Genomic DNA, 26,639 nt, shown 5'->3' with positions numbered 1-26,639 from the left:
TATTCCGCCCATGCCCCCTTCCCGGTTTCAGCCCCCAATATGTGTCCATCAGTCTCAGTATACAATCAGCCTGGAGATCTTACATCCGAGGCTCTTAAATTTCTCTCACTTCCTCTCTGCCGGTCTTTTTGATAGTCCTTAACATTGAAAACCAAATCTCGGGGAAGCTCCGGCCCAACAGGGTCCACATTTCTTCCAGCCAGGCCTTCATACTTAAAGATAAAGCCTATGGGGTATTCCAAATCTTGTTTCATACTCCTTTCAAATCCAAATGTCCCCAAAGCTTCAACTTCCACCTTGATCAGATTTGTAATCCTTAGGTCTTCAGATCTCCACACAAGGAGATCTCTCCATTTTTCACTCTCCAATTCAGGCCGGGCTTTCCACATCAAGTTTTTATTTTCCTTTATTGCCATCATGTCAGGCCTCAAATTACAGCTCTCCTTTAACATCTGCAAGGTTGCGGCTCCCCCTTCCTTTTCTTCAGGGACAACATATATCTCCTTCTCCAAATTCTCAGAGCTCTCAAATTTCTCTATTTGTCCAGTTAAATGGGCTTCCTGTGTCAAATCCTTATCAAATTCAATGAAGGTATTCACTGTTAAATCCAAAGTTGCAGCACTTGTAGCCAAAACATCAATTTGACCTTGCAACTTTCCCAAGAGAACAAATGCTCTGTTCAGTTCAGCCTGTATTTTTCCTCCTCCAGCCATTCTTTGTAATGTCCCAAAACCCCCTCTAGGGGAATTTTAGCTCCTTGATGTTCCTTTCAGCACAAATCCAAAAGTCCAGTTAGTTTGTATCAGCCCTTCCTTTCCCTCCCCCCTTTTTCAGGAGCAAATTGTAACAAATGTAACCAGCAGGAGCAACAGAAACAAAGTCCTCTTTTTGCGTCTTGACAGCTAGCTTGACAGCTGTCAAGATCTTCTATACCTTCAGCTCCCAGATTTAGTTCTTTTTCTGCAGGTTCCCCTGCTTCCAATAAAATTCTTATAGTGCCAAACCGTGAAATTAAAGTCTTTTACAAAAAAAAGAAGAAAAATTCTCCTCGACCTTAGTTAACAGATCCTTAGCTTTAAATTGTTTACAGAGAGGGAAGGCGGACTTCCTGTTTAGACCTTCCCCAGTCGTACCGAATTTAAAAAGATTTTCTTTAAAGTTCCAATTTCCGTACTACTCACGGGTTGTTGCTTTAATATCCAATTGTTCACAAGAAGAAGTCAGCGCTCTCCGACAAACAGCTGTGCGGCTTCACTCCGCGGAAGCATTTGCACATTATTTTCTACTGCCTTCCATTTATACCCTAGCTTTCTTCTGTAATAGAAGCCAAGGCTGCTAGATGCATATTTGGCCAGTTCACATAGAAAATTACAAAGAATGAACTCTGCAAGTATTCCTAGCTGTGAGTAGTAATGGAAAATGAAGCCATACACAGAATTTGTTGTTGTAGTAAAAAAAAATCAAAATCAGAATCCAGACTTTTATCGCTTATTGCAGCCTCCATGTGTTATGCTCCAGAACTTCCCTCATGCCCATTCAGCAGTTGTTTTAAAAACAGCATATATTGGGCAGAAGTGTGCATAAAAGTGCATCTGTTAGTTACTATAACATACAAAACGCATTATTATTAAGGAAAATTGCTTACAAATTTGGGTTTATTAGGATAAATGCACACTAAAATGCTTATGAATGCTTGTGAGGCATTTAAAAGAAATTGCAAAGTAAGTTCCTGGACTACCTCATTCCTACATCAGTGTCCCAAGGTCATTCCTAGTGCAGCATCTTAAAGCCACCACTTTTGAGGGTAGTGTTCAGCTATTATATAATCCAGCTCCACAGAGGTTTCTCTTCCTCAATCAAAATCTAAAGTCATTGCGCGCGTGGGGGGGGGGGGGTTCTCAGTAAAGGAAAACCAGCGAACAAAGTGAAATACTCTTTTTATTCTTCTTACTATTTGCGGTTGTCAGGACAGGAAGATGTGGGGAATGCTGATGGCTTCTTAGGGGCTGGTTGGCACAACGCCAGCTGCTAAATGGTGCCAGTTGTCTTCTTGAACTCTGTGTAATAAAAATGTCAGAAAGAGCACATGTTTGCTTGAGGGGCATATATTCTGATCCGCAGCCATACAGAGAGACCTTGACTGAACTAATCTAAGTTACAAATAAATAAAATAAGGGCTTGTCATTTGCCAGATGGGGTCCATATGAACCTAGGTGGTGATCAGTCACTGCTGAGGCCTTTACCTGGAATAATTGCTCCAGCCGTCTTAGGTGAACTCATTTAAAGAACTGATTGATGGTCACAGAGGACCATAGGAGAAACAAACAAACAAGTCGCTTTATAATGAAACTATTAGCAATACTGAGTTGCTGATCTAAGTCAAGTGAAACAAGGATGGTTTTTGTTCTTACTGGGTTAGGAAGACGTCACAGTGTGGATTTTGGACTCTTTGAGGCAAAGAATATGAAATACTCATATGGAGTAGTGATCTTACTCCCACTGTGAGCTAAGTGTGTGCATAATTTCTCTTCCGTGGTACATTTTTTGATGTCTTGTGCCCTCTCGTAATAATATCAAACATTTTCTTCCATAGTTATATTGCGACCTATTTTAAATGTTAAAAGTCTAATTCATGCAAAATAACATTAAAATGGATTATTAATACAGCATTATGTACAGTCAATTAAGCAGAGAAAACAGAAATATGCCTTAAGGTATGGCTTGCTACTGATGCCACAAAATGGATGTTTAATGACCAGCCGAACAGTCATTTTTCAAGACATTGGTATGTTAATCATTCTAAATACAAAATCCCCATTCTCCCTCCGTGAAATAATTATGGGTGTTTAAAGGTTAAATATGCAAAAGGTTCACATTGCTGTTTAAAATATTTTATTTCCTGTAGGTAATTAAATGATTGTATTTGCATTGATTTGCAATAGTATGGCATACAGTACTTTTAAAGTCTCTCCTCAAACTGATTTATTGCTTAACTTTTACCTCAGACTGCTTTTCAGAAAATGTAATCAGAAGTGTCTTAATGTGTTCTCAGGCCTCTGTCTTCCATATATCTAGAATATTTGTTTAACCTTACAACCTCTTCACTCATATTTGATTGCTGCTGCTTTTCCTTACTATTTTGGCATGAAGAGCCAGACCTACTCATGGAGTGTGGTGAATAGGCTACTTTTATTGGCTTCTCAAGGGCATTGAATCAACAGCAAGATACACAGGATTAAAACCAGTTCTCTTGCATCCACTGTATTTTGTTGAAACTAATTTCTCTAGTCCTGCTCTTCCGTGCATTCCATGTGAAAGTTGTTTGTTTGTTTAATTTAATTTAATTTAATTATTTTATTTTATTTTTAAAAGAACCTCAATCAAATTCTTTATCTATAAAACTCAGTGGGCTGCCTTAGGCAAGTCACCCAGTCTAGCCAACCTCACAGAGTGAAATACAACACATATAGACAGTGTTGCATAGAACTCTTTGGCAGAACTGTCAGTTGCAAATGTTAATCAAGTTAAGAGAAAAAAATAGACCTTCAACTCCTTAGTAAAAATTGTCAATATGTGCTTTGTAGAGTCTATAAACTATAAATTGCCTGCAGCTTTTGCAAAAAAACAGTTTATAACAAGATTTCATTTTAAATTGATTAGGAGCAAAGAAAGACACGGAGTCCTCCTTTTTCGTAGGAAGTGGGAGCCCCTAGGCCAGGCTTCCTCAACCTCGGCCCTCCAGATGTTTTTAGCCTACAACTCCCATGATCCCTAGCTAGCAGGACCAGTGGTCAGGGAAGATGGGAATTGTAGTCTCAAAACATCTGGATGGCCGAGGTTGAAGAAGCTTGCCTTAGGCTGTCTGGACCATAACCTCTGCATATAGGAATAATGTCTCAGCAGCATTCTTTGTTTCTTAGGGAAAGGAATAGTTATGAATAATCTAAATGCCTTAACAGAATATTGATGATCCTTTTACTACTAGGAGTGGACTTAAAACAGTCCAAAGAGGCACTGGATTAATCAGGTTAATTGATTATGAATTGGGGATGTTATCTGTGCCTATTGACTTAAATCATTCCATGCATCAGAACTACTGCAGCCAGACCAATCGTTCTGTGTAACACAATCATTCTCACTTTTGCTTTGCTTTGTCTTGTGAATGGATAATTGTGTTGATTACTCTTACCTTGATTTTTTAAAAGAAACTCGTTCCCCAATTTTTTTTTTATTTTTTTTTTGGGGGGGGGCGATTAACTGGAAGTAACAGGAGGCATTTGCCTAAGAACAATCAGTGATACGTACAATCTTACTTTTCCCATCACCACATTCATCCAGTACGATTCTCATGTGGCTACACAGTGAGCTGCTACATTATGACCAAGGGGGAGATTAAGCTGCTAGCATGAAAGCCTTTTGTATTCTGAGTATGCTAAGATGTATATCTACCCAACACTCAATGGTCACACCAGAGCCTTTCCTAGCCTTGCTAGCACCAAACTGCTGCTCAGTTGGGAAAACATTATGCCCCAGAGGTAATGATAATCTGTGGTTTATCAGAACAAGAAGCATGTTCACTCTGCTCCTTTCTTTTCTCTAACATACCTTAACACAATAGGTTAAACCACTGTTTTCTGTTATGTCCAAGCCCAAAACCCCCCTCTAATTTTGGCTTGCAAACCAGGATCAAATTGCAGTTTGCCTTTCCACTTGAGCTCAGGGACTGAACTAGAGTTTCCAGATTTGTATGTAACAGCACACTGTAAATTAATAATCCCTGGAATTTTTGCATTTAGGTATAAGAAAGAAGGGAGGGGGAAGGTGTGTAGGGAGTGCATGGGCTCTCTCCCAATGAATATTCATTCATTGGAGTGATAGCCTTTTGTATGAACTAGGAATGAATAGATTCATCTAAATTTGTGCCTATTTTGCTTCCTTATTTTCAAATCCATTCTATCCCATCTGCACATTAATGTGCAACTTTAAAAAACTACTATCTATCTATCTATCTATCTATATACATATATATATAAATAAAAAACATACATGTCTAACTCTAAAAGGTGATCTGCCTTGGCACTTTTATTCTTATTTAAATAGACTTTTGCAATGTCACATTTTGAGTCTCCCACTTCCTCATTTGCCTGTGTTGTTGGAATTGCCATTGGGGAGAATCTAAATAGCAAACTTCCCCTTCCTTCTGGAGAACCCACATATTTCCTGCACAATGTCCTTGAGCGCATCATCATACCCCATTGCTTCCAATGGCAGTTGTAGCCCCAAGTGGCTATTCTGTGTTTCAACAAAGTTTTAAAGGCAGCCCTTGGACCTCCTCTTTGGAGTGTGGATTCCATAGATGAATATATTGTTATCCATGCACCAATCCAGGAAGTATGGATTGAGTTTGAAGGTTGTTCCACTAAATTTCTCAAGCATCCCTAGTCTGAACATGGTCAGTGTTTCTGAAGGCCAGAAGAATAAATCAGAACTGGGAACATAACCTCTTTCTCCCACTGAGTACTGCCAGTTCCATCTTCAGAGGGCCAGAAAAAAGGCAAGAATGTGCTGAAGAGACTAGCATAAGTGAATAGGATGTGCCAGGAGGAAAAGGAAATTTCCTGCTTCCCAGTGGCAGCTGCTACTCAACTTCGGTAAACAGAGAAGTGGAAAAATTGCAAATGGAACATCAAAAATGTTTTCCTCCATTAAAATAAATTAGAAAGTTCCCCTTTAGGAGCAGCTCTGCACACATACACACACATTTCTATGCCTATGATGAGGACCTACAGGGTTCAGATGAGAGTGTTTTTGTTTGATTTCCTATTAAGGAATTTTTGGTGCAATGTTTTCACCCTGATTTATGTGGCATCTTCCCCCAATTGTATATAAAATAAAGCTGAGGATGAAAAAGAAAACGCTCAGGATAGTTTTCTTTAACCTTAGATGAAATGGTATGAAAAAATAGTCAAGGTGGAATGCATTTGAACTGCTCTGTCTAAATCAATACAGGGGTAGTCTGTCTTTGCAGTGATAAGGGGGGAAGATACAGTCTTTCCACTGAGGCTCAAGGCAGGAGAAGTCATGGGTTGAAGTCTAATCAAAAATGATCTCCCCCCCTTTTTTCTGGGATGAAGCTTCAATCGATGATCTTGGAGCTTGGAGATTATCTATCAAACTGAGAAAAGCTGTTCCAGGCAGCAAGGACCTCTAATCAAATATTGACAGATGAGATCTTCAGGTTGATAAAAATAGATTTAAAACTCAGAGTGATGAGAATTATAGGCTACCAGTTAAAGTCTGATATAAAGTGTCTGATACAGTCTAAGCATCAACATCAATGTATTAAATTTCCTAAAATAAAATTTAAAAATTTAAAAATTAAAGCCAAGCCAAGCCAAATTCAGCAAATTAGTTTAACCTGATTCAGGCTGCAATCACACACACACTTACTGGTGAATAAGTCCTATTGAATTCAGTGTAAGTTACTTCTGAGTAGACATTCACACAATTGCTCTGTCAGTGAATATTTTCCACTGGAGCAATAACTACGTCCGAGTGGATCATTTAAAAGGGCTTTACAATGTAAGAAAATACCTTTCCTGTTTAGGGAATGAATAGATCCAGAACAGTTGCAATTGTAAGCTGGTGTTTGGTACAGGGTTTCTGGTCCAATGAACACAGTGTTGATTATAGGGCATGTAGGAGACATTTCAATGTTGCTTTCCCACTGGCTCTCAGCTTTAAGCAACCTGGCCACACAAAGCATTTGTCACCCCAAGAAGTGGGCTATTTTGCATGCTGTTGCAAACCATATTTAAGTGGGGTCCGGTGGCTTCAGCTCACCTGAGCTTTCATAGTACATACTGAAAGGGAGTGTGATAAGGAAGCGGGATGCTGAAATTGGTTCTCCCTCCCCCCCCCCCTTTTTGTTACATGTAGAGGACTGTTAAGTCTCTTCTAAGCGCAGCTCTTTACTAGTGGGCTGCAAATAGAGAAGGCAATGGGAGCAAATTCCTGCAACCCGAACAATGCTGCAAGAAGGGGCTAGGCAGCTGAATCCCCTTCCCTAATGTTTGTTTTAATTTTATTTGGAAATCTGGATTAAGCCATTCAAATACAAATATTCACTTTTTGTATATTGACTAACACCTGCCTTGTGCAGTAAAGAGAGAAGTGTAAATTTAAGTAAATAATGAGGAGCCAGCTGAGTTGAAGGGGGGGGGAGAGGAAATATTATGGCTTGTATTCAACTAAGGTATGAGTGGTATTCAACCCACTGAAATAAATGAACATGACTAAGCTAGGTCCATTAATGTCAGTGGTTTATTCTGAGTGAAACGTAGCTGAAGAATGTCACCCTGTGTTATGTGGAATGAATGAAAAGAGCAGCATACAATGTGAGGAGGAAGTCAAGTAGAGTCGGAAACAAGTTGGTGATGTTTGATTGATGAACTCCCTGTATATTTCATGTATTTCTCTAAGGAGCTCAAGGTGTGCATGGTTCTTTCCTTGCTCCTCAACAACCCTGTGAAGCAGTTAGACTGGGAGGCAGTGACTGGTCCATGGTCAGCCAGTGAGCATCATAGCCAGGTGGGATTTGGATTCTGGTCACCCAGGTCCTAGTCTGACAGTCTAACCACTACAATACGCTGGTTGTGGTGAGAAGAGAAAGGAAAAGAGGAGAAGAAGGAGATTTTCTGGATGAAAAGAAGAAACAGAGATGTACAGAGCGATCCTAACCATGTACACTCAATGAATAGATATATGAGAACTTTTCTTTACAGCAAATACTAATATCCAACCACGAAAGGCATTTGAAATCATCAAGTGATTAGAAATTACTTTGCATTGGTTGATTTAGGCATACTTTTCTTGCTTGCTTAAAGATTCCTGAGTTAATTCATGATACAAATAAATAGTGCTTTAAGTATTGATCAGTCTAGAATCTGGTTGCTTCTTCCTCATAGCTATAGCTGGAAGACTCCATGGTTATTTCCAGTGGCTTTGAAAATGGAATAGCTATAGATTTAAGCAACACAATAAGAGACAAAATGTGAAGAGGTTGGGGCAGGCGGGGGGGGGGGGGGGTATTTTTGCATTTATATACAGTTCCCAGTTCATGTTCTGCATCAGATTATATAAGTGAATATCAAGATTTATTTGCCTCTACTGTATTGTGCTGACCTTGGTGCTATTTTGTTATCAGCATTCTTCAGGTCTATAGTAACCTCTTAAAAATCAATAAATCATGGTCTAATAAACTTTGGGCAATAATGGTTTTCAGAGCCTACATATTTTCTAAGAAAATAAGTTAAATAAATAGGACTTCATATTGATTTTATGGAAGGGCGCTAGCTGTCAGATGGAGAGGGCCTCTGTTTCCATTTTGTTCATTGTTTGGTTTTTCATACATTGCTATTAAGGTCATAGATAGATAGATAGATAGATAGATAGATAGATAGATAGATAGATGGATAGACAGACAGATGATAGATAGATAGATACTGTAGCCAGTAGCAAAATAGTAAAGGGAAAAGGGAAAGCTAGTGGCCACTAATTTCTCACCAGAATTTGCCAAGCTGTACTAGAAAATATAACCATAATGCTTCTGCTCAGGTTTTATCTTCATGTCATTATTACAACAACCCATAACATCTAGTGCAATGCCAACCATGTCTATTGAGAAGTAAGTCCTACAGAATTCAATGGTAAATGAGGTTAGGGCTGCAGCCATTGTGTCTACCACCATATCTAAAAGGGGTGTGATTTATGTCAATATTCTTGTCAGTAGCGGAAAATACTCTGCCATACTTCCAGCACTTCCAGTGATCATTGAAAAAGCAATGAGATCCATTCTGACTTCTCAGTGACGTTGTATTGGAAAAACGAGGAAGCATATTGTTGGAGGGTGGTGAGACTGATTCATAATTTCTCCAGAAATAAGAATTTTTTTTCAACACTTCCTCAGGTGTGGGGCTCAACATTAGCAGTTCCAGTTGCACAGCTCTTTTCTTCCCAGCCCCCAATATAGCTTTTCCCTCCTCCGGTTGCTGCAAATGACAGCAATGGTGTTGGCAGCCTGATCACTATTTTTTTCATGCATGGTGACTTGGAGTGTGTGTGTGTGTGTGTGTGTGTGTGTGTGTGTAGGGGGATGAAAGACATCACAAAAATGATGGAGAATATTTGGAACAAATTCTACAAAATTCTCACCTTTGAAGGGGTAGAGTTTGAGAAATTGCAGCTCAGCTTGAATATGACTGATTTATTTGCCCGTGAGAAAACAACTCACAGGAATCTGTTCCTTATATGGATAGGAAAGCTGACTGTCAAGCGCAAAACTGATGGGTACCTGAAGTATCCAGAATGGAATTGTAACAGCTTTAGCACGCTTCAAAACACCAGGGTAGTTGGGCTGACTTATGAAAAGATAATGATGTATAATAACTAATATATTTGCATTATTTGCCATTGGAAGCCAATGTAGTGCTCAAGGCATTTGCTCATAGCATATGCATGTTGAAATTAATGAAGCAGTAGCTTGTACTTTTGGGAAGAGCTAGAGGTGTTTTGCCTGTTTTCTTGGGGGAAAATAGTTTGAATTTTTCATTTTGTTTTTTGCTGACACTTCGTCTAAAATTAGCAGGAAGACTGTTGTTCTAATGCTAACACAGAAGCATGAGAAATGATGCCTGCAATGGTCTAGCATGAAATGCACCGTTTCTCCAGCCATGTAGGCTATGCGTATCATGAATAATTATGGCTACCTTTTTTCTATATAGAATGCAGGAATTGACTATTAGGATTGCTCCAACCCAAGGATATTTACAACTCCAGGTGGTCTCTTACTTTCAGAGACCACCTGATGAGCCCCTCAACACTCTTTTTCATCCAAATGATATCGGATGATGACAAGAGGACTGGGCTCTTGAATCTTTAATAGAAGACAGGCGTAAAAAAAAACACCCAAGAACAATTTCCCTGGTGGGGTGGAGCTGCAGAAATAGAATCCCAGGAGCTGAGTTGCTTCTGCTTGCTGGGAGGTTGAAGGAAAAGGGCAAGGTCAGCGATGCATTTATGCACCAATGGAAGCACTGGATTGGTTCCATTGATGCATCCATGCCAGGCATAGGCAAATTTGGCCCTCCAGATGTTTTGTGACTACAACTCCCATCATCCCTAGCTAACAGGACCAGTAGTCAGGGATGATGGGAGTTGTAGTCATAAAACATCTGGAGGGCCGAGTCTGCCTATCCCTGATCCATGCAGCCCTAACCATACTGCAACCTTCCTCCACCCCTTCCTGGTAAGCAACTTTGGTGCTGGGAAGCTATTGCGGTGGCCCCACTCTACCAGATGAGCTTCACCGGCTTCCTTTTCTGCCATCCAAATTATACCTGGGATCACATTTCATGTTAACATGGCAAAGAGCTCATCATTTTAGTGGCATAATTCAGCCGAAAATGTGTCCTATTTTAAAGGAAGCTTCCTCTGAAAGGGAGCTTCAAAAGATCCACAATTTCAAACTGTGTTGGCCAAAACAGCACACAACGTCTACAAAAATAATAGATGTACGGGGGTCCTTTTCTCTTGGCATCACAATGTTGGGCTGCTGCTAAAACCTCTGGAACAGAAAATAACTGGCAACACTGAGCCTGAATTTCTGCAGCATTTCTTGTAGAAACTACCTCCTGCAGCTGTCTCTGGCTGCTGTGTACATTTTCAGTTATTTTCTTTTCTAAATGCCTTTCCTCTAAAGCAGTTAACCATTCCATGTCGCAGCATCCCGTCTCACAGTCTTCAGGGTCTAACTTGTTATTGGATTCCAAGTCACCTAAAGTACCGAAATGATTGCTCTTTGCTGGGGTGTGTTTTGATTGCTCTCCTGTGTTCTTCAGGCTATTCAAATCAAGGCAGCTGCTCCACGTTGCCTTTTACAATCCTACAAGCCTGCAGGCTCGTGTTTACTGTCAGAAGCAGGAACTAGCGATTGTACATGATTTTTCCTCTTTAGTTTAATCTCACATCACCAATACTAATATTATTTTCCTTCCAGTAATGACCTTTTCAATCCATTCATCTAAGTATATTTTCCATGCAGCTTAGAGCATGATATCTGTGGATGCATTAATCTGTTTCTACGACAAAACTAGGGCTTTTCCAACAGCTGTGCTTCTTTCTTTTCCTAGCATGGGATTTGCCTTTTCTGCAGCTGCTACTTTTTCCCACTCAGCTTGCCAGCACAATCCCTAAAATCTCCTTCCTGGCCAGTCATCGCCATCTCATACCCCCATCATATGTGAAGTTTTAGGATTTTTTTTGTCCCTGCATGCCTCACTTTATATTTACCTAACTGACCTGCAATTGCCTTTTTCTTTTTCTTTCTTTCCCTTTCCTTTCCACCAATTCATCAAATCTGGTAGAAATCCTTTCAGAGCTCTTACCACCTTGAAAAAAGTAGTGTCACCCACAGCCTTGGCTATGTTGTGCTCACCCATAACTCCAGATCGTTGATGGACACATTTTAAAAGCACTGGTCCGCATGCATACATATTCTTTGGTTAGTCGAGTCTTCCATCATGGAGGGCACGTGTTGTGGTGAGATCACCAGAAACTGCCTCCCTGTTGTGGGGTGGGACCATTTGGATGGCCACAAGACCCCATTGGTTGCCCCTCTGTTGCTGGGGCAGAAATTTGGTCAGTCGGGTTGGCTATTGGCTGCTGAGGGGCTACTTAAGCTGCTGCACGTCACTAGAGAGTTTCACTTTTTTGCGACGTGCATCAGATCACCCACCCTCCTCTCCCTATATTTAGGTTTGTTCTTCTGACCTTGCTATGCCTGTCTAGGGGTCGTCTGTTTTTGGAGCAGGGGCCTGGTAGGAATTTTGCCATTTGGCTGATTGGCTGGTGCCACTTGGTTTTTGCTTACCATGTAGCAAATCATCACAACTTTGTAAGGTTGGTGGTTAGGCATTTGGTTCAGAGTTTTGGGGAGGGGGCATGGTTGACTCTGCCTGCCCCTCCATTGCTGCTGCTAGGGAATTCTGTTAAAGGAGTCCAGGGGGCTCACCTTGCTTTTGTCCGAACCCTGTCAAGGGGCTAGGGCCACACCAGAGCCCCTAGGAGCATCTGGGGTGAGCTGAGATCAAAGGAGTTCTCACTCCCCCAGGATGCTTTCCCTTACTGACATATGGTGGTGCCCAGTGTCAGTCCTGTTTCTGCCACCGTGCAGGTTCAGGTACTCTGGAACCGATGCCTAAGCAACCACTCACATGCTGCAATCGATAAAGTTGTGCCCAAAATTTAATGCCAAAAACCTTAAACTAAAATCTGTTTCTGTTGTGTCTTCATTTGGGGTGGTTTTCGGGGTCTTCACATGCAACTTCAATTTCTACTTACTCTCCCACTAAGGTGGAAATTCTATTCAGGTTTAATCAGAAGTAAGCTCCACTGAATTACATTGGGCTTACTCCCAGGAAATTGTTGTTGTTGTTTAGTCGTTTAGTCGTGTCCAACTCTTTGTGACCCCATGGACCAGAGCACGCCAGGCACTCCTGTCTTCCACTGCGTCCCGCAGTTTGGTCAAACTCATGCTGGTAGCTGCGAGAACACTATCCAACCATCTCACCCTCTGTCGTCCCCTTCTCCTTGTGCCCTCCATCTTTTCCAACATCAGGGTCTTTTCCAGGGAGTCTTCTCTTCTCAAGATGTGGCCAAAGTATTGGAGTCTCAGCTTCAGGATCTGTCCTTCCAGTGAGCACTCAGGGCTGATTTTCTTAAGAATGGATAGGTTTGATCTTCTTGCAGTCCATGGGACTCTCAAGAGTCTCCTCCAGCACCATAATTCAAAAGCATCAATTCTTCGGCGATCTGCCTTCTTTATGGTCCAGCTTTCACTTCCATACATCACTACTGGGAAAACCATAGCTTTAACTATATGGACCTTTGTTGGCAAGGTGATGTCTCTGCTTTTTAAGATGCTGTCTAGGTTTGTCATTGCCTTTCTCCCAAGAAGCAGGCGTCTTTTAATTTTGTGGCTGCTGTCACCAGGAAATTGCAGTTAGGAATATTGTCTTTGGTCAGGGTCCTGGAGGCCAGTAAGCTGGCAGAACCCATGTTGATTCCTCTTCAGGAAAACTTGCTCTTCTCTATGCTTGATAATTTTATTGTTAATAGTACTTCCAACCAATTTACCCAGAACAGATGCTAAGCTATCTGTCTGTAATTTCCTGGATCTCCTTGGTGTTATGTTGGCTGCTTTCCAATCATCTGGCATGGAGGCCAAGCTTTGGGACATTTTTTTGTTAGAAGATACCATTTAGACCGGTCCCATGAGCTCCAGAGTCTGGCAAAAGCTTCCAGTTATCTGTAATATTAGCATAAATTACTTAACTGGTTCTACCACTTTGCCCTGATTGCCAAAGATATTTGTGTTTAATTAAAAGGTTCTCCACCATGTTGTATATTCATTTTATTTTTATTTTATTTTATTAATTTTCATTTTTTAAAAAATAAAAAACCCCTCATCTTTCTACCAAACAAGGTATTCAAGGTGGCTGTAACAAGGCAATTAACTTTAATTTATTGCACAATTATTATAATCCTACCAATAGGTGTGAAGCAGGCAGCAGACCATTCCAAATTAGATAAGTAAGGGTGAGAGAAAACAAAATGATTTAAGCCAAACAGTAGCTGGGATTTTACTACACTTGGGCCCAAATGGCCTTGTCTAAATTTCATTGGATTTTGAGATTGTAGTGGGAAAATTTGGCTGCAGGATTGTTTTAGTAAGCAGATAATATTAAGCAGTAGTAAATGAAGTTTTGTTGTGTTTGTGTACAGTCAGTTATCTAGGGTTCTGTTCAGTGCTGCCATTCTGCTCATGCAACAGATTTCTGGTGTAAGGAATCTTTCTCCTCCTCTTCTGTCTCCTACAGACTCCCATACACCTTCAAAACCTGCTTTAGAGTATTTGGGTGGTTCTCTTCAGAGATATATTTGATGTCTTTCTGGTGCCAAGTTTTATTTTCCTATGCTTTTTAACTTTTGGTGGTCTGTTTTATTCTGCCTTGTATTATATAGTGATGCTCTTATTTTCTGCTTTTAGCTAACATTTCTGTTCATGCTATTTTATTGTGTTTTAAAATATTATATTATAAACCATGTTGATAATTTGATTGAAGGGTGGGATATTTAACCTTAATAATAAATAATAGATTATATGAGGTTAATGGCAAATTAGCCAGTATGGGACCTTGTTCCCAGAAACAGCCACGAGGAAAAGCTGATTTTGAAAGAGAAGGGTCAATAATTAACCCAGAATTAAATATGTGTAATAGCTAGCAATAATTATAAAGGGGATAGAAAATGGGAGTTCTGTCACAGTTCTAGGTGTTCTGATTAAAATTGCCTCCACTTCTGCTCAAAGGCAAAATAACATTTTTCTAATGTATACTTGGGCTTATATTCTCAACAGGAATTAAACACCAGGTAGAAATTACTGTAAAATGGTATGACTAATTTCAGCCTCAAATAAATGTGTATGGATACCAATCTGATTTCCATGTAAGAACTCTGAGTCTTTACTCAGTTACAGTAATCCATGTGAAGGCTGCTAAGCTCTATATGATAGGAGATTTCTGACCCTGGGTTTCCATGTAATCACTAATAGCACAATTTCTTAAACAACCTATAATGAGTGCCTGAAAGCGATGAACACCTGATGAAATTGCTCTACCACCCTATCTTCTTTCATCTAAGAAATGAAAAAGAAATATTAAAAGCTAGCCAAAACGCTGCAATTTCTCCCACGATTTGGAAAGCTTAAGACCATGGGACAAGTGCCTCTCAGTTTTTATATCATGGCTTGAATGGTTATAAAATAGTCAATGTAGCAAAAAATAGCAAGAAAGTAATAATACTTTCATATGACTTACTACTGCTACTTCACAGTAATGATGTGGCTCCAGCCTGAGTGTTGCAGTGGTCAATACATTTTAAGATGATCTGGACAAACTGGAAAGAATTCAAAGAAAAGTATTGAACAATCATGTTGACTTAGATATAAGACCAAACAAAAGGATCTCTCTCCCTCGCTCTCGCTCTCTCTCTTATTTGGCGCAATGCAGGACTCTAAAGTGGACCCAAAGAAACCTATTTAGGTACCTTATAGCATGGATGGAATCCTCTCTGTTGCCTTTTCACTTTGCTGCTTTGCTCCACTGCATATCACAGAATCATAGAATTGTAGGGTCAGAAAGCATCTTGAGCGTCATCTAGTCCAACCCCCTACAATGCAAGAATCCCAACTAAAATATCCGTGACAGATGGCCATCCAACCTCCAATTAAGAACAGTCCACCACCTTCCAAGGGAGTCTTCCAGAGACACAGGTGATGATGGAGAAAGGAAGGGAAGCCTTGGAGCAGTGGCTCATTGGAGCTAACTCTTTATTAGCAAGAACAGGGTCAGCACAGACTTGACGGAGTGCCAGGCCTTATGAGCACAGGAACTCATCCCTGGTAGTTCTTGCCATATGGATCAGTTGCCAAAAATAAAGGTCCCCGCCTCCACACATCTTCTCTGTTTCTTCCTTTCCAGGGTTGTTTCCAAGCAATCGGAGACTCCCCCTGTATGCCTGTCTTTGCTCCCCCTGCTTCATGCCTCTTCTGGTTCTGGGAGGTGAGGGGGGAAGCACCCATGGCTCTTCCCCTGCCTGACTAATTTCTGCCTCTTGGCCTCGCACCCTCCTGCTTCAGCTTCTGCCTCTGATTCTGGACTTCTCTCTGTCTCAGACTCCCCCAACTCACTAAGCCCCGTTACCCCTTCAGCTTTTGACACCCCCTCTTCCCAATCTTCCTCCTTTTCTCCCTCTGGCCACTCGTCGTTGTCCCACCACCACTCCCTGGTCTCTGATCTTTCTTCTCTTGGTGGTTGCCCAGCTGGTTCTTTCCACCATTCCTTCGCATCCAACTAGTCCATGACACTTGGATTGCTCTTCTGAGGTCCCTCCTGGGGACAACATGCCATGGGTGACTGGAGCCAAAGGAAAAAGCCAGAGGAGAAAGGAATGAGTATAAACTTTGTATAGTAGGCTTCTTTCTACACACACTCACACGCTTCTCTCAATCTTCCACCAAGTTAAGCAAGCAGCCTTATTTCAGGGATACATTCCACTCATGTATACATACTAAGGAAGTTAGGAAGGAGAGTGGGTGAGGGCCATGGCCTTTGAAAAGGGGTGGTGGCTGTTGATGGGGTATGCCATGAGGGGAGTCTGGAAAACCTGATATAGAGGTTTGGAGGTTCACATTTGCCCCCTGGGCCTGAGGTTCCCCACCCCTGCTATAATCCTCTCTTGACAATGCCCTGATCTTAGTCTTATTTTGCCCATGTCTTTCCCATTTGATTAAAGTCAAATAATCATTTAGACTAATAAAGGTAAGATAAAGGTAAAGGACCCCTGGATGGTTAAGTCCAGTCAAAGGTCACTATGGGGTGTGGTGCTCATTTTGCTTTCAGGCCAAGGGAGCCGGCGTTTGTCCACAGACAGCTTTCTGGGTCATGGGGGCAGCATGACTAAACCACTTCTGGTGCAACAGAACACCATGATAGAAGCTAGTGCACGGAAACATTGTTTACCTTTCTGCCACAGTAGTTCCTATTTACTTGCACTGGTGTGCTTTCAAACTGTTAGGTTGGCAGGAGCTGGGACAGAGCAACAGATGGAATCAAACTGCCGACCTTCTGATCGCCAAACCCAAGAGGCTCAGTGGTTTAGACCACAATGCTACCTGTGTCCTTACACTAATAAAAAGGTAAAGGTACCCCTGCCCGTACGGGCCAGTCTTGACAGACTCTGGGGTTGTGCGCCCATCTCACTTAAGAGGCCAGGGGCCAGCGCTGTCCGGAGACACTTCCGGGTCACGTGGCCAGCGTGACATCGCTGCTCTGGTGAGCCAGAGCCGCACACGGAAACGCCGTTTACCTTCCCGCTGGTAAGCGGTCCCTATTTATCTACTTGCACCCGGAGGTGCTTTCAAACTGCTAGGTTGGCAGGCGCTGGGACCGAGCAGCGGGAGCGCACCCCGCCGCAGGGATTCGAACCGCCAACCTTTCGATCGGCAAGCCCTAGGCGCTGAGGCTTTAACCCACAGTGCCACCTGCGTCCCCCTTACACTAATACTGTGGGATAAACCCCTAAATTCCCATTTCCTAGTTGCAACACCACAATCTGTGACTTTCCCACAAAGTATAAAAATAACAGATAGAACCTACTTGCTTTCAGATGGAAACATTCATTGTTTAGTGTCAGAGATGGCATCTGCTGTTCCTTAAGTATTTATTGAAACATGACAAATAGCTTTTTGCAGCAGAAAACCTGTAAGGAGCTCAAAACCTTCAGGTTAATGTTTGAAGGGCAGAAAAGCAATTCATAAAAGTTCTGCACTTGACACTTTTGCTTGTGTAGAACTCATGAGCAAGACACTGAACAGGACAACTTGGACAGTAAAAGACACAATTCCTGCATGCATTTCAAAGCCAAGCTTTGTTTTAACAGTTACTGGGGTGCTGATCAGGAAAATCAAGTTTAGGAGTATGATGAGAATATGTTCATTAAAGATGGTTTAAAATCAAACATACGCTATAAATCTAACAAGGAAAATAAACTTCCCTACCCATTTCCCAAGACGCTAATTCTGTGCAATCCTTTTTATTTTGCTTTGAGCTATTTGTTTCTAAGTTTCCATTCTGGGCTTATCAGATAAGGGCACAGCAATTTTATTACTCTGATGTCTGGAACAGTAACATGAAGAAGAAAACCCCATCCGAAGCTTGTAAAAAGACAACATAGAAATATATTACATTTGCATTTCAAATATATTAATACTTTATAGAATACATTAAATAGTGATAAACTAATATAAAATTTATGTTATTTATATACTGCATTAGCCACTCTGGAGAAACACAGAAATGTCTACATTTGTTTTCAATGTTTCCAAATAAGGACAAAAAACATATTTCTCCCCCAATCCTGAAATTACCATAATTATAATTAGGAAAAATGTATAATATCTGTATGTAAAATTAAAATACATCATTAAGTGGAAGTAGTAAATACCTTTGGCCCCTCACCCTGGAAAAAAATATAAGGAAAGGAAAGGAAAGGAAAGGAAAACAACTTTATTATTTAACAAGATCTCAATGAGAGCAAATGAATTTTCTGTAAGCTATGGATGTCTACCTTCTAGGGGAGAGCTAAGAAATATATTGCTGTCACCTGTCATGAGTGCCAGACCAGTCAGCTGATTGATCTGTGCTCTGTGCTCTGGTCCAATCCTGGGCTATAAATTTAGGTCCTGGCCAAGCTTTGGGCATTGCCACCATAACCAATAATATTGTGGCCATTTTTAACCCTTTCTTCTGTCTTAGTGTGATTCTTCCTTTCTCACTCTGGCCCTGGTCCATACTGTGAGTGCAAGTGTGTGCTACCTTTTAATTCTGCTCATTCTCACTTAGTGCCTCTGCCTTAGTTGTTTGTTCTGGATATAACCCTTTAAGAAAGGGCCTCTTTTATAAACCCATATCCATCTTTATTCAGCAGAGATTTCAGAGGAGAATCCCCATACAGTGGTACTTCGGGTTAAGTACTTAATTCGTTCTGGAGGTCTGTTCTTAACCTGAAACTGTTCTTAACCTGAAGCACCACTTTAGCTAATGGGGCCTCCTACTGCCGCTGCACCACCGGAGCACGATTTCTGTTCTCATCCTGAAGCAAAGTTCTTAACCCGAGGTAATATTTCTGGGTTAGCGGAGTCTGTAACCTGAAGCATATATAACCTGAAGCGTATGTAACCCGAGATACCACTGTACTGAACTTCTATCTTATGAGGAAGGGTAGGATATAAATTGAACAAATAAATAATAGAACAGTCGGGATATAAATTGAATAAATAAATAATAGAACAGTCGTCATGGTATGGCTGTACAATTTCCTCAATTATCAGTATGAAATGATGGTCATTTTTACAGGTGAACCACATTAATTTGCACTTTCTGAAACAATACGTAGACTGAAATACACCCATCCTTTGAAATTTACACTTTTCCAAAGACTGCACTGTACTGCAGCCAGGTAATGTGTACAAAGATGCATTTACTAGGGTAAAGTGTGCATAAGAAAGCGTGGATTCATGAAAACAACATGCCAAATGCATTCTATGACAGGCAACTGCTTTGCAAAAATTAAACAAAGCTACATACAAACTTGTGTATAGTAGGAGAAATTTGCACTAAAATGCTGATGAGGAATTTAAAAATAATAATCACAGACTGATGCAAAAATGTAGAGAATTGTGAGAAACTGAAATTGACAGATTTTCCCCATCCCTGCTAATAAACAAAGATGCCCATGCCTGTATACTTCAATGACACCTGCACTTTGTTACCCAGTTCTCTCTGTCCCATGGCTTGTACACAGGAATCTTCACCCTCTGAAATTTTGCATAATGTTAGTAGCTACATAGTACACCCCTCTCCCCCACCACAGAAAGATAAAGGAACTGCTACTGACTCTGAAGTCGAAGCACCTGTGTATAAATTCAGAGTATTAAACTTGCAAGAGGGGAAAAAAACTTGATAAAAATTATGAGCTCAGTCTAGTATATTGCACTAGAGAACTACAAGTCAAGCAACTACTGTGCTGCTTGCAATGCTTGGTTTGCGGCCCAAATTACCCAAACTGTTTATTTGATGGCATCAAATATAAATCAGAAGATGAAGTTTCAAAGTTCTCCTAGGCTTGATCTGTATGCTCTGTGGGATGTTTATACTGTAAAGCAGAAGATGGTCTTTTTCTTTTCCATTAATCTTTATTAGCTATTTTATTGATTTGGTAATATTCAAAGATAAAGTCCCCTCCTCATGTTTCCTGTGCTAACTTGTATTGCTCCATATAAAAGTGATTAAGACATTCTCTTGCTTAGCAACTGCAAAATCTACCACAATAGTTCGTTCATTATTTTGTTGGCAGCTGATATTAAACCAGGACGTTAACACAGATGATGCAAAGCTTGTTTTTCATTATTGTGTTTTATAATCTTTGCTTCACACAACTGCCAGCCACACTGCATCTCTGGGAGCTGGAATATCCCCTTCCTTCCTAAATAATGAGGGTCTTCCTAGGCCTAAGAAGACCTTGTTTTCCCTCAGTCTTGGCCTGCCTCTCCTGTACATGATCGATCAATGACACCGCCTGTTCTTGCTTCCACAGAACTTCTTTTAGGTGAAGAGCCATAGGTCAGTAGCAGAGCATCTGCTTTGCATGTAGAAGGCCCCATGTTTAATCACTGGCATTTCCAGGCAGGGCTGGAAAAGAACCTCTGTCTGAAACCCTGAAGAGCTATGGCCAGTCGGCATAGACAATACTGAGCTAGTTTGAACCAATGGTTCAGTTCAGTATGAGACACCTTCCTGTGCCCTCCTATTCTGTCAAGCGTATTGCAGTAGTTAAGGCATGAGGCAACAATACCCTTAGGTAGTCATAGAACCACTGCAGCCCCTGGCTCTTCAGAGAGAAGCCAGAGACAGCTCTTCTTCATCACATCAGATAAGATGCACCTACTGAAATTTCTTCTTTCACGCAACTGAGGTGGAATTTAAAGAAGGAGGCCTACTTGGGATTTTTATAAAGGGTTCAACCCACCTACCTAGTTATTGTCTTGGAGTCACAGTGTTTAATCTTTTACTTGTGTTAGGCTAACAGAAACCACAGACATACTTAGGGAAATAATTTTCAAAGCAGTGCATGCTCATTACACAAAGGCCTGCTTGTTGAAAAAGTGTGAAAACAGCATTTTTTATTTCTTTTCCTGCTGTGGTTTTTTGTTTGCTTTTTGAGATAAAATATTTTCTCATATATATTCTGTGGAAAGAAATCAATGTGTGGCCATTTTTAACTTTTTCCTTTTTTCCTTTTTTTGTAGAGCATGGAGAAGAATCTGGATCCTTCCAGATGTTGGCCTATAATTTTCATCAGCTATGCTGACTGGGGCTCCTGGGAGTTGAAGTTTGGAAGGCCACAGATTCCTCAGCCCTATTCTAGAGGCTGCAAATGTGAGCCGGACTTTTCCTGTTTCCCAGCAGTCTTGCCTTTGGGGTAGGAAAAGGATTGCAGAACCAAATGGAGTGTCAGAGAAGTCTGTTGCTCTTTTCGACTATCCGCTTTAAGCACCTGGGTTGAAATATGAGACGTTGATCTCAGGAAGGCTTACTTTCAGTAGAATCACCAAGACTTGGAGACCCATCTGAGGGCAGAGGCCAACCCATGACAGTCACTATTAAACTATTGAAGATGCAGCATGGTCTGTCCTCTTTGTCACGTGGCCAGCTTAGGTGACAAAAGCAGGATGAATGGCTGCAAGATATGAATGCAAAGGAAAAGTTTCAAGGGGAATAGCCTTCTCTCAAGACGGAAGAGGTAAATAGGAGTGACGGGCTGCTACCTGACAGTCCTGGTGCACCAATGGTTCCATTGGTGTGCAACATAGAGTGGCTAGTAGATGCTGACTGTGGGAATGACTGCAGGAATGACTGAGAGGCATGGGAAAGAGTTGAAGAGGAAAAGATTTATCCCTTGTAGCATCTGTATCGCATATCATTTTGGAAACCAGAAATGTAGTGTACTTTAAAGACAAACAAAATTCTAATATATAGAAGGCAGACATGTTTGACAAACTATCAAATAATTTGGACACTGGTTAAAAAACAACAACTTTGAGTTGATACATGAGGTGTTGACTTTCTCAAAGGAAATGAATGGCAGAATGTGGAATATTCAAAATTATGCATATTTTAACCTCCACAAAACGAATGAAGCAGATACAAAGGCATGCTTAGAATCCAAAAGCAAACTCCAGCATTTCTACTTTTACCCAGCTGAATGAATGAGCTAAATAGTTTGGTTTATGTAATATTCACAGCAGGCTCTCTTCAATAATTTGTTTTACTGTTTTTGAATATTTTGACAGTTTTAATTTTGGGAGAAAAACATTTTCCCACCTCTGTAATAAAAGATGTAATGAAAAAGTTTATCTACTCGTCTCAAAATTTTCATCTTGTCCAAGTAGTTTGCTGATGAATGGTGATGTGATCGTAGGCTAAGAAGAAAGGGGAAATAACGAAAGGAGATGTTTCATTAGGAGCCCATCTTCTGCATCCCATAATCTCTGTTCTTAGATTTAAGTGCCATAAGAGAACATGATAATCCTCTAATTTGCCATCTGAAACAGAAACAGGCTTCAGATTAATTAATAATTATATTAGTTGGTATGGGTTATATTTTCCACATAAATAATATGCAAATGGTGCCAGTTTTCTCCTCTTTAGACATTAACCAATGCTAAAATGAAAGCTGTATTTCTCTGTTTAAAATGATTAATTAAAAAGCCTCGCTTGAACAAACATGCATACTTTTTCATTAAAAAAAAAAAACAACAGGCATCAGAAATGCGGTGAGTTCACTGAACAGTTACAGTGATTCGAACTTCAGATGTGTTCAAATGTGCATGCAAACAAAACCCAAAACAAAACCAAAACAAAACATTACATAGGGCTAAAAGAGACTTTCAGCCAAAGGGAACAAAAATGCTATTATGGAAAAATGGTTAATCAAGTGGTTTTCAAACTTGATAGCTTCAGGGAACTCTTTCTGTTGCATAAAATATCTGCTGGAGAAAATTTGAAACTGAACTTCTAGGGCACATACTTTGTCCACATTAGGCGCTGCTGGGTCTCAGAAATGCTAGGTTTTGCATGAACCCATTTTTACATATAAATCAAACTTCAACTAACTTCATTTGCAGGGTACAAACAGGTTGTTGGCTTCTGAAGCAAGAGTTTGCAGTTTCGTTTTCACCTGTGTTTGGCTGCCTCTTTGCAGCCCTTTGCTATTGCAACTTTTAAAACAGGGAAAGGATGATGTGAGTGTAAAATTAAGAAAAGCAGTGGTAGCTGCTAACTTTTTTTTACAGTACTGACTATTACTGTTGATAACCTGAAGCAGTGAGGCCATTTTTCAATCTGCATTTTATGATTTTTATGGAACTAAGAGACTTTCAGCCAAAGGGAACATGCCATTCATTACTTAGTTCAAGCAATTTATATACCACTTTCATATTTTAAATAATTCTAGTAGTGATTTACAAGAGCTTTAAAAAAAGCAAATTAAAAAACCTAAGAATTTCATAATTTTAAGACCAGCACAAGACATCTGAAAAAGTATCCCCTCTAACATGAGCAGCTAGTATGTAGGGACCATAATAACTAATAGCAGTTCCAAAATAAAGCAGAGACAATAGCAGTCTCACTTCTGCTTTTATCTCCCCAACTTAAATTCACACCCAAAGGTGGGGGAAACCTGCACACTCCCCACTCTGCAGCTTCCTTCTCTCACCAGAGAGCACCCACAGCCATCTCGCACTCCCACACAGTACTATAAAGATGAAAACAACCACAAAAGGTGGAGGCCTCCTTGGTGTAACCCCCAAAAGGCTATGCATAGATGTGTATCAAACTATTTGCAGTGTACAGTTTGCAAAAGGCCTTTGACTTGAAGCAGTAAGTAGGACTGCAGGAGCAACATGGAAATTGCAAGGGATGGGATGGGATGGGAAAGTTTTCAACTCAGCAGTGCTTCCAGGGGCATATTTTCATCTTGCCCAGTTTTGTATCAAGGGATTTAAAGAAATGGTGGACTCAAAGGTGACTTGTAACATGGCGCTCTCCAACTATGTTACAAATGTGAATTATCTGCACTGGCACGCATTGTTAAAATTAAGAGGCAAATATGATCATGCTCTCTAATTCATAACTGCATTTAATATAGCATATTTGGGTCACTGCAAGATGTGCTGAATGTGACTCTTCCCCCACGAGCAATATCACAGATGGAAAAAGGCAACAGGTTAGTTAAGTGCAGGTGTTTTTTTTTGTTTTTTGTTTTTTAATGAAAGCCTATTCAGTGCAGTTGCTGATACCTTTCTGAACTGCACCCATGTAAATTACCCAAAGCCAACAACATCGGCTCTTGCTTTATTCTGAATGTCATTCAATAAGTATAACTCATTTGGTCGTGACTTCATTTGTTGGGGTCACGTCAAGTACATTATATCCCCCAGGCAGCAAAAATTTAACAGCTCCATAAAAGTGTCATGATGACAAAAATCTCATAAAGTTGATATAAATTTAATATGAATGACCACTATTCTGGATTTACCCCCAGGTGGTGGTGAAATTACTTTTTTTATTAACAGCTTTTTGGGTAACCTTACAGAAGAGGTGCATTTGAATTATAGTACAGTATGTTCCAATTTACATAAGAGAGTATTTTAAATCACTTGAAATCCACGGGAAGTTGACATGCCCAGTGGAGCGTTGTTTGCTCTCTCCTAAAATAGGCAGGTAAATAATTAGAAGATCCCTCTCTGTGTTTTGCGGTACTATTAAAGGAGCACAGTCATTTATGGGAAAGAAGCGTAGCATGTTAACAAGCCTGTCACGTACAGCTTCCCCAGCCTTTACATTTAGTTTGATATTAAATTGATATTAAAATTAGAAGAAATATAAATTATGCAGTGAAATATTTTGGAGCACGCATCATGGATTAAATAACAATCACATTAGTATGGAATATATAGAGAAACATTTTGTAAAATGACCTACTAGAACAGCTCCATTGATCCCACCAAATCAATAGGATGGACCCTTCAGAATCAATGTGGTGTAGTAGCTACATTGATTCTACAAAATGAGAGCCGTTAGAGATGGTGGGCTGATTCAGCTGTAACACTCAACCATAGTTTGGCATGATAAGAATCCCAAACACAAAGTTTAGGGCACTACCCTCTTCCCCGCCTCCAGCATACATATGAAGAAGATTGGTTTGATTTAAGTCAATGGGTCAGTGCAGACGCAAAGAGTAAGATGGCCCCCTCAATTGCTCCACAGACCCCATCCAAATGGGTGGGCAGGGCCAGCCCTACCAATAGGCATATGGGCTAGAAGCAGAGGACAAATGATCCCAGGGAGAGGGAGCAGTAGTGTGGTGTTGGAGGACAAAGCTGTGTGTACCACATAGTGTTCCCATAAAGACCTAAGTTATCCTGTTGCTGTCAGGTTTGGTAGATGCTGACAGGCTTGGCGAAGGCTATCTCATTGCCTGTTTTGAGGTAAGACTGGGCTGCCAGTCCACATGGCTTCTTTCTGCATGTGGAATGTGTGTGTGCATTGGGAAACCGAGCCCTAGGCACCTCCCCCAGCTGCTTTTTAGAAAAGAAAACCTGTGTGGAATTATAATTTGGAATTCCCACTTAACATCGAATTTGGCCTGCAGACCGTTCAGAAGACAGCCGGCAATACTGCAGTGTAGTGTACTAGTTTGAGCAGCGATCTAGGATCTGGGAGATTAGGATTCAAATCCTACCATGACCATGAAGATCGCTGGCTTCTAACCTTTGGCAGTCACCAACTCTCAGCCCTAACCTACCTCGCAGGATTGTTCTGAGGATAAGGGGTAGAGGGAGGCCAATACATAGGCTGCCTTGAGTTCCTTGGAAGAAAGGTGGAACAGAAATGCAATAGTAGATTGTTTTGATTTGATTTATACAAACTTGGTAAATTCTTTGTAAATCAGTGGGAAATGATGAAAGTCTTGTTGTTTAGTCGTTTAGTCGTGTCCGACTCTTTGTGACCCCATGGACCAGAGCACGCCAGGCACTCCTGTCTTCCACTGCCTCCCACAGTTTGGTCAAACTCATGCTAGTAGCTCCGAGAACACTATCCATCCATCTCGTCCTCTGTCGTCCCCTTCTCCTTGTGCCCTCCATCTTTCCCAGCATCAGGGTCTTTTCCAGGGAGTCTTCTCTTCTCAAGATGTGGCCAAAGTATTGGAGCCTTAGCTTCAGGATCTGTCCTTCCAGTGAGCACTCAGGGCTGATTTCCTTAAGAATGGATAGGTTTGATCTTGCAGTCCATGGGACTCGCAAGAGTCTCCTCCAGCACCATAATTCAAAAGCATAAATTCTTTGGTGATCAGCCTTCTTGATGGTCCAGCTCTCACTTCCATACATCACTACTGGGAAAACCATAGCTTTAACTATACGGACCTTTGTTCATGAAAGTCTAACAATGTACTAATTATACTATGTTTTATTTGTCACCAGTTGTGATTATTTTTGGAGGGGCAAACACCCACAAGCAAATAATCTGACATTCCGCACTGAGAACTGTGGCTTCTGGCAGTACTGCCTCTAAATACACTATTTATTGAAAGCTCTCTTGGGGATCCATAGCTTATTGTAAGATGAAGGTAAGAGGGAAAAATCATTCATGCAGAAAACTGCTTAGGAGTGCTTGTTTATCTCACTTTTGACCCTGTGGCCGATAATAAAGCATTAGAAGTAAATATGGCACACTTTGCATAAGAGGAAAGTGAAATAAAGGGAGATTAATAAACAAGATAAAAGTGCAGCTGATGGGAGACTATTGACTAAACATTAAAGGCTCAGATGAAATGCTGGTTGCTCATCTATCAATGCAAGTCAATATTACTTTTTAGTTTTTGTACTCAAGTTACATCAG

Source organism: Podarcis cretensis, assembly GCF_951804945.1.
Source record: "Podarcis cretensis genome assembly, chromosome: 9".
NCBI classification, from domain to species: Eukaryota; Metazoa; Chordata; class Lepidosauria; order Squamata; family Lacertidae; genus Podarcis; species Podarcis cretensis.
This window is presented reverse-complemented; position numbering follows the sequence as displayed.